Consider the following 14,780-nt stretch of genomic DNA (forward strand, 5'->3'; position numbering starts at 1 on the left):
TCTGTTGTCTTCTACACAAAGATCCAGATTCAGTGCGATAATTTAGAACAGGTGTTTTGTTAGCAAGCAAACGCCAACGTTTGCAAAACATCCTTCACTGAACGTTCTCTACCTGAACAAGCTTACGGCGCATACGATTCCTGGGGGTGGTCTATGTGCGAGGAAGGATTCAGGTAGAATTCTGGTCACTTAGTGGCTGAAGCATCAAGCGGCAACTTGCACATGTGATTGTGGCATGATGGATATAATAACCCCACTAAGACAGAAGATGAATTGTACAGTTTTTCAGGGGAATCATTTCACATGTCCTGCTATAGGCATCAAGCGCTGAGAAATTGCATTAAGCTTAGATACGTGTGATTCGCTCGTCTACCAGTGTTTTCCAGGATTTTTGGTTCAGATGCTTTGGAAGCTCAGAAACCGAAAGGTCAGACGGCAAGAAGTCTGCGTATGTGTAGTTCCTCTTCCATGCAGAACAGCATGATATACAAATATCAAGAATGGTAAAAGGTCATTGGCTTCCGGTATGAGCTTGTTTCCTGAGCAACTCTCTTTCTCTCTCATCAGAGTAGATCTAAAAAAAAACACCCAGTTTCTCAGAAAGAAAGAAAACACCCACACAGCTCTTTCATTTTTCCTGCCTTGCTGCAAAGAGTTCATCTTAGGCAGGGGTCAGCAAACTTTTTCAGTAAGGGGCCGGTCCACTGTCCCTCAGACCTTGGGGGGGGGGCGGACTATATTTTGAAGAAAAAATAATGAACGAATTCCTGTGCCCCACAAATAACCCAGAGATGCATTTTAAATAAAAGCACATGTTCTACTCATGTAAAAACACCAGGCAGGCCCCACAAATAACCCAGAGATGCATTTTAAATAAAAGGACACATTCTACTCATGTAAAAACACCAGGCAGGCCCCACAAATAACCCAGAGATGCATTTTAAATAAAAGCACACGTTCTACTCATGTAAAAACACCAGGCAGGCCCCACAAATAACCCAGAGATGCATTTTAAATAAAAGCACACGTTCTACTCATGTAAAAACACCAGGCAGGCCCCACAAATAACCCAGAGATGCATTTTAAATAAAAGGACACATTCTACTCATGTAAAAACACACTGATTCCCAGACCGTCCGTGGGCCAGATTTAGAAAGCGATTGGGCCGGATCCAGCCCCCGGGCCTTAGTTTGCCTACCCATGGTCTTAGCTGTCCATTTTTGTTTAGCAAAAAAGTGACCGCAAGGTGGGGAGGCAGGATAGAAGTTCAGGACGTGAGAGAGGTTATGCATTATCATGGCGAGAAAATGGAGAAGGCACGTACAAATTGTGGTAGCCAAGCATCTACTAGCCAGCTATAAAGTCCGTTCGCACCATGCATTTAGCCAGTGTTAGAAACTCAGATTTATAAGCTAGGCCTAGGTTATGGTCGCCACAGCAGAATGTCTATTCACCAGGGGGTTGGACTAGATGTCCCTTAGGGTCCCGTCCAACTCTACAGTTCTAGGATTTTGTAAGACCTTGGGGGAACTACGATTCTGTGATCTCAGCTACAGTGCTTGACTTTAGCTTGCTCTTACAACTTGTCCCAGTATGGAAGAAGGAGAGAAACACAGTGGAAATGGAAATGGTATCAGATATGGACTAACGCAGGGGCTTTTAAACTGTGGTCTGTGAGTTTCATTTGGGTGGTTTGTGGAAAGGCTGCAGTTCCGTCCAATATCTCTGTGCTCCACCCTGGAATTACTTTCCTGGGTGTGACGATGAAGGACTTAAGATGCCCAGCAAGGGGTCCACGATTTGCGCTGCAGTTCAGAAGCACAGAAGGTCTTTTGCACAAGACGGCTGGCTCGGTGGAGATGTCAAGTCGCCAGCCTGGTGCCCTGAAATCTCCACGTCGTTGCAATTTGACCTGCCCCAGTAGCAACATGCACTCAGCGCCCGGGGAATTCCAAATACTGCATTTATCGTATGCAGTTAGCGCAGTGGGACCTGCTTCTTAGCAGATATGTGAAAATTTAGGAAGTTGGAAGTTGCCCTATACAGTACTGCATCAGACAGTTGGTCCAACAAACTCAGTATTCTCTACACTGCCAGTCAACAGCACCATTCACCAGAGAGCCAGTGTGGTGTAGTGGTTAAGAGCGGTAGGCTTGTAATCTGGGGAACCAGGTTTGCGTCTCCGCTCCTCCCCATGCAGCTGCTGGGTGACCTTGGGCTACTCACACTTCTCTGAAGTCTCTCAGCCCCACTCACCTCACAGAGTGTTTGTTGTGGGGGAGGAAGGGAAAGGAGAATGTTAGCCGCTTTGAGACTCCTTAAAGGGAGTGATAAAGCGGGATATCAAATCCAAACTCCTCCTCTTCTTCTCCGCCTCTTCCCCGCATAACAAAAACTGCGAGAAAGATGTTCAAAATGTTCAAAAGTAGGAGTTGTATGGCTTGGCTTTTGAAAAATAAGGGATCCACAGTAGAACTGGGCAATATATCGTCCAAACCTGGCTTGAAGTCCATATCGCCATAATCGGTTTCATAATTTTTGACCGGGCAATATATCGCGAATTACGATGCGTGTGTGTCCTATGCCAAAACCACGATGCAGGGAAAACCGCGAAGCCAGACAGTGCCTCCATCCTTATTCCAGACATTGCGATCATGATGTTTCGCTGGTGATATATCACGATGTTGAAAAGCAGGTATCGCCGCGCCCTACTGTTCTCCTCCTCATAACTCCACCCTTATTTCAGATATCGTGATGTACTGGTAGATCAGTTTCCTGGTGGAAGGACGTCAAATTTGGCAGAGCTGCAGTGCCAGGTAGCTATCACTAGGTGGACACAAAGACCGCAGCATAGCAGTGGTTGGTACAGCATTCTCTTATTTCCAAGCCCTCTGCTAACCACCCAAGTAGCCAAAGGCACCGTTTGCTGCATTTGTGAAGACAGGGTGAGCCTGCTGCGATCACGTGTAATCAGTGGGGAATTTGGCCCCGTTAAAGTGTTGGTGCTGTTACTCATTTATCCCGTTTATACCCTACATTTCCTCCCGAAAGAGCTCTGTTAAGAACATTTTTGCAAGTCAATCCGTGCAACAAAGGATCGCCTTGTCCCTTACGAACTCTGCAGTCCCCTTCAGATGATATTCAGAGGCCCTTTTCTGCTATCTTCCACAGCCGTTTAGGTCCCAAAATGGAACTGTGTTGTTTCCCCACCCCCAGGGGTTTGGTGAGTCTGCGAGGAAGGGCTGAAAGCACCTAGGTCTGCTTAGCTCGGAAGAGAGGAGATTTGGGGAGGGGAGTGACAGGTGTCTTCAGGTATCTGAAGAGCAGGGTATGTTCTCAGACGTTCCTGAGAACCACTAAGTAGAAATATCAGGAAAGCAGGTTTTTGGCTCAACATTAAGGAGGGACTGTCTAACAGTTAACAGAGTGCTGGGACTCCCTTTGCTGGAGATATCTTAGGAGACGGTGGCTGTCAGAGATGCTGTAGCCCATGGGTAGGCAAACTAAGGCCTGGGGGCCAGATCCGACCCAATCGCCTTCTCAATCCGGCCTGTGGACGATCCAGGAATCAGCGTATTTTTACATGAATAGAATGTGTCCTTTTATTTAAAATGCACCTCTGGCTTATCTGTGGGGCATAGGAATTCATTCTTTTTTCTCTCCAAAATATAGTCCGGTCCCCCACAAGGTCTGAGGAACATTGGACTGGTCCCCTGCTCACAAAGTTTACTGGCCCCTGCTGTAGCTGAAATTGGCACTGCAGATCCTACACTGAGCAAGAGGGTGAACCGGTGTCTGACATTCCCCAGGGACCAGGTGCGTTTTGTGACTGGCATGGGTTCGAAATGTGACCATGTGGAGATCTCTGGATGGCAGGTTGGGGACTGACATCACCACCCGGCTGGCCCCTCCAGCTTTCTTAAGCAGGTCAGCAGAAGAGCTCGTTTACTGCATCTTTATCCTACCTTTTCCGCCACGGCGTACATGGTTCACTCTCCTCCTCAGTTAATCCTTACAACGACCCGGTGTGGTAGGTTAAAAGACTGTGACTAACTCCAAGCTCACCCCGTGATCTTCATAACTGAGTGGGAATTCGAACTCCAATCTCCCAGGTTCTAGTCCAGTGCTCTAACCACTACACCACATTAGCCCACTAGAGTCCTCCTGCTGTGGGGCAGCTGTATAAATTAAGTAGGTAAATAAATATGGGGAAAGCAAAATGTCCCTTAGAGAAGGATCTGAAAATATTTTCCTTAATGTTACTTAGTCATAGGGGCAGGTTTGCAGTATGGCAGACATTCTTGTGGTTGCATTGTCCGTAATCGGTTTTGCTTATTAATCCATTGAATTAAAATGAGGTATGTACACCTCCCCCAAATGAATATTTACTTGTGCTGTTTTTTGTTTTAATGCTGATAAGTGTTGGCAAAAGAATTCAAAGGCGAAGGAAAGGACTGCTCTCCTATGGAAGGGCTTCCCATTCAAAGTAGTGACCAGATGTGTAGAGTGAATGACAGTGAGCATCAACAGTGGAAGGAAAGTGATAAGGTCTGCAGGAAAATGGTTTTTATTGTGGGGTGGGGGAGACTGGAGGTTGCCCCCTCTTTTCTACAACTTTGGCCACTTTTGGCTGAAAGTCTCAGCTCACCTGTGTCCTTTGACACTGGTGAAAGTCTTGAAATCCAGAAATGTCCTCTGCCTTTAGCATCCTTACGCAGAAGAACAGCTTTCCTCAGCTGCGCTGACTGGAGTTGATGGAGCTCCCAGTCCAAAACATCTGGAGCGAACCAGCATAAGGAAGGCTGTCATAGAGTCGTCATCAGCTGTGTCCCTTCCAACCCCACAATTCCATGATTTTCTGGATATTCTCTTTGACCATCTTAGGAACTTCAGTCTCAGTGTCATCACTGTTGTTTTATTTCAAAGACCACAGGTTCCAGCCAATACCGCTGGACCGATGGCAGGTGCAGTCAAACATCTGAGAAGCCACAGGTTTTTCAATGCCCCCCCCCCCGTTTTATTTCTATACACCAGCCCACACCCAACCAGGTGCCTTATCATTAATTCTGGACTCCCAACATGACTATGCTGGTTGGGCCTGATGGGAGTTGTAGATCCAAAACATCTGTAGGAAGAGTCCCAGTAGTTTCCAGCGAGCTGTGATGGTTATTTTTAAGAGTGGTCTGCAGATTTTAGACTGTGGTTCATGCGTGTGTTCCTTCACGTATAATTGTGTCTGTCTCCCTTTCAGGTTCAGGGACTGCTCGGTTTGAGGTTCCCCTCGCATTGTTCTTCATTTGAACGTTCTGTCTCTTCGTGAGGAGTCATCATCCGCTCACGTTGGAGGGAAGGATTTCATCCCGGCAAGCGGAGAACCCTATGGTTGTTTCCTAGGCAACTGCTCGCAGAATCATTTTGAAGGCTAAAGACTGTTGCACGAAGCAACAGGTTGTGCTAACATCTCCTCCCATCTTCCCCTCCCTGGAAGATCACTTCCACTATCGTCATGTTGTTTCCAGCGGTGATCATGGGTCGCTCTTTTTATACTGGTCTGGAACGTAAGGGGATCTCTGCTGGATTTGTAAAAATGGATTCCAGGTGATGGATGATTCCATAGCCACACCTGAACAATCCAATCCAGCGATGCTCTGGTTCAAAAAATTTTAATGTCCAAGCTGAATGTTTTTGATGCAACGTGGGCCTGCTATATTGGTTGTCTACAGTAGGCCAAAGAGTCTCGTCTCTTCCTAATGAAACTTGCCCCCTGCTCCTTTGGACTTCTCGTGCTGTGTCTCAGGAGCAGAGACCCATGACTTCCACCTCCCATAGTGATGTGGCCTTCACTGTGGGTAACTGGTGCACAAGTGTGCCTTAAAATACACACGCACAAGTAACCGCTTTCAGCTCATCAGAGAGACGGGCACTGTTTGGGGCGTGAATACGCAAGACCTCGGTCCACGACTGTTGAGGCGATTACATGTTGGAAATCCCATAGTTTTCTGCCGTGGCACAAACGAACCAAAGGTAGGCACTGAGAAGGTTTTGTGCGCCGGGTGTGCAGGAATCGGGGGTTGAATTGAAGGGGAAGTTGTAGGAGCAGTCAGGAGCTGGGCGGTTAATAAATTCATGCTCCACTCTTCCTCCCGAAGGACACAAAATAATAAGGCATCTAGAAACAATGGCAGTGCAGATATAGACTGGGAAAGATCCTTGCTTAAAAGGCTTGTTGGATGAGGCCTTCAATAGGTTTCCAGTAGGTCATGGTAGCAAGGTAAGAGAAGTGGGGGGAGGGCCACATCAGGCCACCAAAGTGGCCCTTTAGGGATTACATGGGTAGAAGCGTCTAAAAAGCCCAGGGCACAAATTTTCACAGCCCTCTTATCAGTTGTGGCGGCTCAGTTACCAGAAGTACAATGGTACCTCTGGCTGCAGATGGGATCCGTTCCAGCGGTCAGGTCGGATCCCGAGGTTTCCACAACCTGGGGATGCGTAGGCCTCTTCTGCGCATGCATAGGCCTCTTCTGCGCATGCGTGCATGGCGAAGCCCGGTAAAATACTTCCAGATTTGTCACACGCACACTCCAAAGCTTACCTAACCAGAGGGTTACGTAAACGGAGGTATGACTGTAATGTATTTAGCGTTAACTCTGGAAGTGTATTCTTGATTCTGACCAAACAAAACCCCCTGACGTACGTTTTGCTCTAGGAAGATACCGAAAACCCTTCCGCTTTGGATGGAGCAGCCAGCCTTGCCCCACTGCTTCTCAGCTGCTGGGATTCTGGGTTCGGATTATTTTGCCCACTGGGTGCCCTTCATTCCAGCTGAAATCATTGGGACCAAAGTCGCAACTTGCTTATCCCATTGATTTCAGTGGGGCCAAAATGCAGTAGACGTAACGTCACTCCGATCCAGCGGTTTTACAACCTTTTTGAGGCCACTGGCCCCTCGGTTCCGTAAACTCATCTCCAGTGGGCCCCCCCACCCCCCCACCTTATAAAAAAGCATTATTCAGAAGAGCGGTTTTCACGACCTGCAGGAGAAGTTGACAACACAATAAAATCTAAGCAGTGGCCATTAATTGCACATTTATTCAAAATCCAATTGAAGCAGTTTAGTTTAATTCGACAGAACGGATGGTTTCGATCCAGCTTTTCAAAGTCTGGCAGTCATTTGCATCTCCAGCATCCGCCTGCCCTCCCCACTTCCTTCTTAGTCCCACTCCCTGGGGGGCAGCCCTGCCCACTTTGTGAACCAATGCTCTCCTAGACTTAGGTCTCCAGCTGTTTCCAGACTACAACTCCCATCATCCCTAGCTAGCAAGACCAGTGGTCAGGGATGATGGGAATTGTAGTCTGAAAACAGCCGGAGACTCAAGTTTGGGAAACTGCTCTAGTCCAATACATTCAAGGTCCTTCTTCAACCTATTTCGTCTGCCCGGCCACTGAGGTCCAGCGCCGAGGGCCTTCTGGTGGTTCCCTCGCTGCGAGAAGCCAAGTTACAGGGAAGCAGGCAGAGGGCCTTCTTGGTAGTGGCACCCGCTCTGTGGAACGCCCTCCCACCAGATGTCAAAGAGAAGAACAACTACCAAACTTATAGAAGACATCTGAAGGCAGCCCTGTTTAGGGAAGCTTTTAATGTTTAATAGGTTTTTGTATTTTAGTGTTTAGTTGGAAGCCGCCCAGAGTGGCTGGGGAACCCCAGCCAGATGGGCGGGGTATAAATAAAAAATTATTATTATTATTATTATTATTATTGCAACTTGAAAATGGGAAGCGTGGAAGTAGAATGAATTATGGGGGAAAACAACAACTAGAGATGTGCATTTATGGAATCCCTAGACTGGCGAAGGCCTAGAGAGCTTTCCCAACTGCTTGGCTGACTGCCAGTTCTGCTTTTCCTGGGTTTTGTTTTGTGCAACGTTTCCTGGTTTTGTTTCCTGGCCTTTTTGTTTCATTTATTCTTACGCAAGTATTGATTTCTGTGGAAAGGCAGCCGGTCCCTCTGAACGGTAACAACAAAGGCAATCATTCTGAATGCGGATTTTGACGCCTGCGACTCAGAATGTGATGTGCTGAGGGACTATTTATTCGCTTGCTAGTTTTCCGGGGAGAAATCTCAAACCGGTACAGGTCTCAGGTGTGCATACATTCCTCCTGCTGTCCAGGGAGAGAAAAGTAGCCGCTGTGTTGAAATATGCCGTGTTTATTTGAGCATGCTGTCTCCTTGATCACCCATTCGAAACCTCCCTTTCTTTCCAGGGACAGTTTGTTCTTATTTAAGAGTGAAGACAGAATGGCCATTGGGAGGTGGCTCAATAGTGTAGTCCCTGCCCTTCAAACAAACAAACAAACACACACACATCTCTCTGCTCTGGGTTGTATTTAAACATGCAATATTACGGGCTCTTAGCAACTTGAGGTGGAGAAAAAACATTGTGTCGGGGGCCTGTTGGCCAGCTTCTGTGACATCACCAACACAGTCCCCCCTCCATCTTTAGAGCAACTGTTTTTAGAATACTTGGGATTGTGTGCGCGTGTACGGTAAAGGATGAATATATATGTATGTATAACTGAGGACAGTGGTACCTCGGGTTAAGAACTTAATTCGTTCTGGATGTCTGTTCTTAACCTGAAACCATTCTTAACCTGAAGCACCACTTTAGCTAATGGGGCCTCCTGCTGCTGCTGCACCGCCGGAGCACGATTTCTGTTCTCATCCTGAAGCAAAATTCTGAACCCGAGGTAATATTTCTGGGTTAGTGGAGTCTGTAACCTGAAGCGTCTGTAACCTGAAGCATATGTAACCTGAGGTAGCACTGTATGTGATATTTAATTACCATATTGGCCCGAATATAAGCCACACTTTTCCCCAAAATTCCGACCATGAAAAGTTAAAGTGCGGCTTATATTCGTGACCTTACGGTATGCAGCCAGGAGCAGCGAGGAAGGGAGCGGCTTATATTCAGGGTTTTTTTTCTTTTTTGCCCTCCAATTTTAAAGGTGGGGCTTATATTCGGGTGCGGCTTATATTCGGGCCAATACGGTAAGAAAATAACAAGAGACCAGTGGCCCATCTAGTCCATTATCTTGTTCTCACAGTGTATACCTAAGGGTGTAGGTCCGTATACAAATTTAATACATAATAATAAATAAAAATAAGCAGGTGTCTATAGCAAAACACGTAAGCAAGACCTGAGCATAGCAGCAACTGAGATGCACTGTCTCCGACAGCCGAAATAGAACACAACCATTATGGCTAGCAGCCATTCATAACCTTACCCTTTGTGAATTTGTCAAATCTGTTTTTGAAGCCATCCCCCTTACTTCTGTGAAGGAGGAAGTGAAGCTGCTTCTCTTCCTTTCTGTCTCTCTGCGCCACGTAACGGACCAGCACGGACACGTCTGAACTCGCTCCAAGTTCAGACTGCATGCTTGAAACTGCATTCTGTATTTTGCACCCAAGAGTATTCTACCTGTGTTTTCCTTGCTGCTGCATGGGACAATGCATAAACAGACCTTTGGGGTTTGTAAGTAAAGCTTTTTAAACTTACTTAACAGTGTGTGGTTTGTTCATTGCCAGGGGCTGTAAGCAAACCAAGCAGGATCTGAAAAAGTTTCTAACAACCTATATTCCATGCTATACTGCTGTTTAATTTTGAGAAAGTTTCTAAGTCTGCTGGGGGCTCTCTCCCACTGAAGGGTGTGCAGACCCCATTCTTTTGAATCTAGGTGCCTAGTCAATTTTTTTTTATTAATTACCCACACATGGGTTAGATCTATTTTCCTCCTCCACATAAACATGCGCCATGTTGCACAGCTAAGTCTCCTTGTCCAGCTGGGTGCTGCTTGCAAACAGGACCAATTATTCCGACACAAAAAGCCACAAAAACAGAAACCCCAAAGCCACAATATGGTTCACCCACTGTGAAGAACCTTTCGCTTGCCATGAAGATGACACCTCTGGTTTAATACTAAAGTGATTTATTGCTCCGCTGCTTCTGAACATATTTTCGACGGGAGACGAAAGCTTCTTGTTCTAATCCCTTTCCTTTTTTAAAGAAGAAATTAGACGGGCCCTTTTAAAAGGCAACAGAATGTGTATGTTGCAATGTGCAGTGTGTGTTTAATTTACGATCTCCTGCTTCTTGCGGCAGTTAAACAGTGTGAGTGGGTGGGGGAGACATATCCTCGGGAGGAAGAGGGCTGCTAAATCATTCCGACTGGTGTAGTAATTCAGTCTGCTGGCGACTTGTTGAAAGTCTTCTCTGCACGCTTGTTTCAGCTTACGAGAAATCGATCCCATATGCATGAGTAAACCGTCTCCGCATCAGGAGAACGGATGCTTAAGATACGGCTCTGTGTACTTCCCCTCTTAAACAGAAGCAGCCCCTGCTCTCTGTAGAAGAAAACACAAGTCACTGCAGCTGGCCTGATCTTCCCCACTGCGCCTCCGTTAAAATCCATTTATGAGCCACTGTGGCCTGCTGGATACAGCTTTATGTTTGGTCCAAGAGTAGGGGTGGGCAAGCTGTGGCCTCTCAGTGTTCTTGTGCTCCAATTCCCATCCGCTTCGGTGTCAGGAATAAATTGCACAGAGCAATTGAAGTCACTCGTTTTTAGAAGAAACAAGGTCTGCTCAGGAGTGCCAGGCCTACTGAGCACAGCAAGTCTTCTTGGTAGGTCTTGCCTCCATGAGGCAGTTGTGGAGCTGATGGTTCCTGCCTTCCCACAGCTGCCTAAATCTCTTCCTCCCCTGGGCCCTTCCCAAGCAATCTGAGACTCCGCCACTGTGTCTGTCTCTGCTCTTCCCTCTTCATACCTCTCCTGGTCCTGGGAAGGAGAGCAGCTTGTTCCCAGGTTTGATCTCCATCATCTCCAGGATGCCTGAGAATGTCCATTACCTGAAATGCTGGAGAGGTGCTGCCAGTCAGTGTGGTCCGTACTGAGGTGGATGGGCCCAGTGGTTTGATTTAGTATGTTCCTATTACGACAGGCTTTTGCTCAAAGAGTGCCTTCTTGACTGTCCTATGTGTGCACTGAGTTGAAATAGCTGGGAGATTCCTTTTGGATGATTCCCTTACAGTTGTGCGACTCACTAGGAAAAGTTCAACCTGGAAGAGTGCACTTTCTGGAGGAGCTACAAAACATGGAGCTAGTGTTTAATGACCTGGATTAAGCAGGTGTGAGGTAACAGTTATATTTTTACTTCTGTGCTTTGTTCTTGGTTGTTGTTGTTTTTTAAAGGTACTCACCCGCCCTGAGCCCTTGGCAAGGGGCAGGATACAAAATGAACGAAATATGATTCGTCACCTTCAATTCATATCAGAATGATTGGGCTAAGTCATGGCTTTGAGGGTTGTAGACTTTGGCCTGGTTCCCACATAAAACCAAGCCATGGTTTAGTGTTACAGGGGCAAACCACAGTGAGCTGTGGGCTCCCCCACCCATCTCTGGGGGAGATCAGAAGCTTCTGTTTTGAACTGATCACAGTTCAGTATTGTGTTGAACCCTGTATTGCAGGTTTTCTGTAACCCCGATTACAGAAAACAAGCCAGCTTTGTAAACCATGGTTTGATGTTAGCTTGTTTCGACTAACTGTAATGAAGGCTAACCACGGTTTGCCTGGGTTTGGATTAAGATGGCAAGCCGTGGTTAATCTAAAATTGAAGCAAAAGCTTCTGAGCTCTTGGGGAGGGGAGCTCACATGAGCTTGAGGCTCACTGCAGCTCATCCTTGCAATTTAAAAACCATTCAACTTTATGCAGCCATAGCAAGCTTCGATCTAGGTTTGGGGTTCTCAAAACATTTCAGAAAACCTGACTGTTCTGTGACCGTCTGAAACAAGCAGTGCAGATGTGGCTTGTCAAGTGTGCAAGATCTTCATCCTCCCGCTCTTCCAAGATGTTCTGGTTCTTCAAAATATGTCCTTGTGCGTACGGCATTCAGCGTCATAAGCGTGTGTTTCTGTGCGTGGGCTTGCACATGGTACGCAAAGTAACGAACCCATCTAATCTTCGCAGTTGTGCTTTGAAGATTGATTCCTGAGCAGCCTCTTTTGGCGACTGCATACTACTTGTCTCTTGAAGGATGAGGAGCACACGTATAGAAATGTCACGGGTTCTGTAAAGTGCTGCGGATTATTATTCGGCGTGTGAGTTGCCGTTTGCGTTCCCAGCCCCCACCCCACCCTGCCCCTGCTGAAGTGTTTCTACCCCTCCTCAAAAGGCTGAGGTGAGATTTGGAAGGGGGTTTCTTCCCAGCGATAAATGAGATTTATGGAGTTGTTCTGGTTAAACTGAAAATCGGGGGTGCGATGGCACCAGTGTGTATGTCTGTGCGCACGAAGCAGCGGGGAGGAACAGCTCATATTACGCCAGTTTGTGTGTAATAAAATGGTTCTTAGGGGTGGGTGAGAGAAATCAAATACTCTGTCCACGAGGCCTTGAAGGGTCAGTTCTTAGGGTTACTAAGGAGTGCTTCAAATGACCCTATGTGCCGGCTTTGAAAACAGACACCGGTGTTCCCTTGATCTCTCAACCCATCTCTCCTGTTTAATTGTTGCGTTGTTTTAATGGGATTGATTTATTGCACATTTTAATTATGGATGTTTGCATTTTAATGTTTGTTTCGTTGTGTATTTCAACTGTGGGTATTTATATTTAGTGTTTGTGTAACTGGTTTTTTTAAAATATATATGAGACCAGGGCCCTGCAGGATTTAACTTCCTTTCGTAGGGCCCGTAAGACAGAGCTATTCCACCTGGCTTTCAATTTGAACTTAGCCTGATCTTTTATTCCCCTTCCCTCCCTCTCCCCTTTTTATGAAGATTTTATGAAGATCTGGATGTTGTTGGACTCCAACTCCCATCAGCCCCAGCCAGCATGGCTAGCTGTCAGGAATGATGGGAATTGGAGTCTAGCAGCACTTACAGAATCATGCAATTTGAGGATCACCTATCCCAACCCCCTGCAATGCTTAAAAAACCCCAAGGAAGGAGAGCCCATCCACCAGTGTTCGAAACTCCCATTGTTCTTGGCGCATTTTGCGACAGGGAATTTCATTAGCGCGAGCAGTTTCTTAGCTCTGGGCGCAGTACTGCGTCTAAGATTTCAGATTAAAACTGCAGAGGACCCTTTTCTGCCTCCCCACCACTCTCTGAAGACTAGAGAAGAGACGCACTTAAGAATATTAGGAGGGCGGGCAGGCAGGGGAAGGACTTCGTTGTTGTTGTTTAGTCGTTTAGTTGTGTCCGACTCTTCGTGACCCCATGGACCAGAGCATGCCAGGCCCTCCTGTCTTCCATTGCCTCCCGCAGTTTGGTCAAACTCATGCTGGTAGCTTCGAGAACACTGTCCAACCATCTCATCCTCTGTCATCCCCTTCTCCTTGTGCCCTCCATCTTTCCCAACATCAGGGTCTTTTCCAGGGCGTCTTCTCTTCTCATGAGGTGGCCAAAGTCTTGGAGCCTCAGCTTCAGGATCTGTCCTTCCAGTGAGCACTCAGGGCTGATTTCCTTCAGAATGGAGAGGTTTGATCTTCTTGCAGTCCATGGGACTCTCAAGAGTCTCCTCCAGCACCATAATTCAAAAGCATCCAGAAGGCGATCAGCCTTCTTTATGGTCCAGCTCTCACTTCCATACATCACTCCTGGGAAAACCATAGCTTTAACTATACGGACCTTTGTTGGCAAGGTGATGTCTCTGCTTTTTAAGATGCTGTCTCGGTTTGTCATTGCTTTTCTCCCAAGAAGCAGGCGTCATTTAGTTTCGTGGCTGCTGTCACCATCTGCAGTGATCATGGAGCCCAAGAAAGTAAAATCTCTCACTGCCTCCATTTCTTCCCCTTCTATTTGCCAGGAGGTGATTGGCCCAGTGGTCATGATCTTCGTTTTTTGATGTTGAGCTTCAGACCATATTTTGCGCTCTCCTCTTTCATCCTCATTAAAAGGTTCTTTAATTTCTCCTCACTTTTTGCCATCAAGGTTGTGTCATCAGCATATCTGAGGTTGTTGATATTTCTTCCGGCAGTCTTAATTCCGGCTTGGGATTCATCCAGCCCAGCCTTTCGCATGATGAATTCTGCATATAAGTTAAATACGCAGGGAGACAATATACACCTAGGACTATACCATTTAAAAAACAACATAATATTTTAGCTGAAGTTCATTCATTTTCAGCTTTGTATTCTTGTTATAAAATAAGCGTTCCTAGACATTCCGTTGTTGTGCCCGTAACCTAGGTTTGAGTTGCCATTTAGCTCCTAGCTTTCATATCTCAGTTTCTAACACTGTCTACCACCTCCTGAGGAAGACTGTTCCACCGCCGAACATCTCCTACCATCAGAAAGTTCTTGTAACTTTAAGCCATTGGTTTGGGCACAGCGTGGGCTACCTCCCATCATGGAGGTTACGACAGGATACAGCTGAGGATCAAGGGAAGGTGGGGGAGCCAAATGAGCAGCAAGGATGCCCTATTCTAGTAGTCCAATGCCAGATTCCATGAAAGAGGAGGCAAGGCTGGTGAGAAGTTTCAGCACTACGGATAGCTCCAAATGAGCCACTTGCTCCAGCCAAGATTATGAGAAGCCTTTTTGATTTCCTGCTCTCAGACTTCCTCTCTCACACTCCATCTCACTCTAGATCAGCCTTTCTCAACCTGTGGGTCCCCAGATGCAGAGCTGTCAACTTTTCCCTTTCCTTGGAGGAATCCTGTTCGGAATAAGGGAATTTCCCTTAAAAAGGGGAAAACGTTGACAGCTATGCCCAGATGTTGTTGGACTAC

The 14,780-nt window shown here is 46.7% G+C and overlaps 1 protein-coding gene across 1 annotated transcript in view; it reads left to right on the top strand.

Annotated features, from left to right (window-relative positions):
* The window catches only part of LOC308486196 (TRPM8 channel-associated factor homolog), a 186,204-nt gene that overhangs the window by 20,456 nt on the left and 150,968 nt on the right, over positions 1-14,780 (top strand). Inside the window, exon 2 of the mRNA XM_081022695.1 lies at positions 5,252-6,024. The gene's annotated coding sequence lies outside the window, so the exon portion shown is untranslated. The remainder of the gene's footprint in view (positions 1-5,251; positions 6,025-14,780) is intronic.

This window comes from Podarcis pityusensis (assembly GCF_964106645.2).
Source record: "Podarcis pityusensis genome assembly, chromosome: 10".
NCBI lineage: Eukaryota > Metazoa > Chordata > Lepidosauria > Squamata > Lacertidae > Podarcis > Podarcis pityusensis.